At 39.9% G+C, this 1,880-nt stretch overlaps 1 protein-coding gene across 2 annotated transcripts in view; it reads left to right on the top strand.

The window, feature by feature from the left end:
- Positions 1-1,880, top strand: part of klhdc8b (kelch domain containing 8B) — a 149,677-nt gene that overhangs the window by 110,349 nt on the left and 37,448 nt on the right. The gene's annotated exons all lie outside the window — the stretch shown is intronic.

Raw genomic sequence — 1,880 nt, 5'->3', positions numbered from 1 at the left:
GAGTACCCGGAGAGAACCCACACATGCACGGAGAGAACATGCAAACTCGACCCAGAAAGGTCCCCGGACCGGGATTTGAACCAGTGACCTTCTTGCTGAGAGGCATCAGCTCTACCAACTGAGCCACCGTGCTGCCTTCTCTGGAGGTCACGTGAGATTTTTCCTCGGACATCTGAATTCTCGCGAGATTTCAGGAAGTCTCATGTGATTTAAAATCTGACATCTGAGTGTTCATGAATGAAATATATTTTCGTGTGTGGTGTGTTGTCTCTTGTTGTGTGGCTGTACACCACACACTGTAGGACCAAACCTGGTCTATCCATGATTTTTATCCTCACGTGTGGGCTGTATCGGTCTTTGAAAATCGGCCGACTGTTTTAAAATCTTGTAGTGTGACTCAGCCTTAAGCGGTGGTTCAGATCAAGTTAAAGTTTATTTCTGTAGAGGGATTATTTGTTCATTGCAGCGTTAGCTAGCAGTGTTCTCAGCGTTTTACAACAATTTATCACCAAGTGATAAAATAAGTTACGTTAATGGGACACGTTTTGATGAACCACATGCATTACATGCAGGTGAGTGGATAAATGAGACAAAATGAGCCAAACCTCCATTGTTACCTGAACAAGACATCAAGTCTCTATTCCAGAGAGAGCCTGGAGTCCTACAAAACACTGGATCCCTACAGCTACATCACAGACAGTCATGTTCAGGACATGTTTACATTCCCAGTTTGTGCTTACTTCCTGCCMCTTTATAGCCCGACCCATGCTACCAGGGACTTGGAATTTACAGAGCAGGCTGCTCAAACAATTCGATTGGTTGTCTTCCTTTGACACTTCAACTGGGTTCAACTGTAGGCTCTCAAGGGCACAAAATGTGTGGCAAGCCCCGCATTTCCCACCTGTGCATGATTACATTTGTTTGATGGACTAGAATCAGCCAATCAGCTCTGAGCTTCATTCTGACACCACAACTGTGTAGCCAATCAAATGACCACTTATTTAATAGGCAGCTTTGGAAATGAATGAATAAAAGATGGTTATAGTGCATTTTAACTTCAATAACTAAATACTAGTAGTTACAGTTATAATAATGCTGACTGCTGAAGTTAAAAATTCTGACTGAAAGCTTTACATAGACACCAGGCTTGTGAATTTACTCCAAAGGCTTCAAGAGCAGTACATAATTTAATTTGGGTTAGGTTAGGGGAGTGTTTACTTCCCACCCGATGACTCTGCAGAGTTGGTAAATCCCTTCAGTGCACGCTCGCTTGAGATCAGTGTAATCAGTGATGTAGTGGAATATGGCTGGCATCCATTTTAGGTTGAACCTGAATAAAGGRAGTTCTTTTGTTTAAAATTGTAATGTTCTTGTTTACTTAAAGCAGCTTCCATAACTATGGAATTGGCTTCTTCAGATTTTTGGAAGTTTATTTGGATTCTTTTGAGGTTGCTCTCTTTTGGAGGCTTAGTTTTATTGTGCAGTTAGTACAGGAGCAGTGAGGCTGTCTTAGTACTAACTCATATCTAGTGCTAGAAAGGTCATTTCAGGACTTAATTGTTACTAACATATTGATCAAATTTTCTGCAGATTTTATTAATATTTTTCCCATCTTTATAATTTTGTTAGGGTTGATGTTATGTTGCAGAAGTAAGTTCACATACAGCAGATAAAATAAGTATTGAACAKGTCACCATTTTTCTCAGTAAATATATTACTAGAGGTGCTAATGACATGAAATTTTCACCAGATGTCGGTAACAACCCAAGTGATCCATGCATACAAAGAAATCAACCATAAATGTCCAGAAATGAAGTTATTTGTAATAATGTGGAATGGCACATGGAAAAAGTATTGAACACACTTACTGAATTTTATCT

The sequence above is a fragment of the Austrofundulus limnaeus genome, unplaced genomic scaffold (genome assembly GCF_001266775.1).
Source record: "Austrofundulus limnaeus strain Quisiro unplaced genomic scaffold, Austrofundulus_limnaeus-1.0 Scaffold142, whole genome shotgun sequence".
NCBI classification, from domain to species: Eukaryota; Metazoa; Chordata; class Actinopteri; order Cyprinodontiformes; family Rivulidae; genus Austrofundulus; species Austrofundulus limnaeus.
Note: the sequence above shows the minus strand (reverse complement) of the source record. Positions and strands in the feature narration are given on the sequence as shown.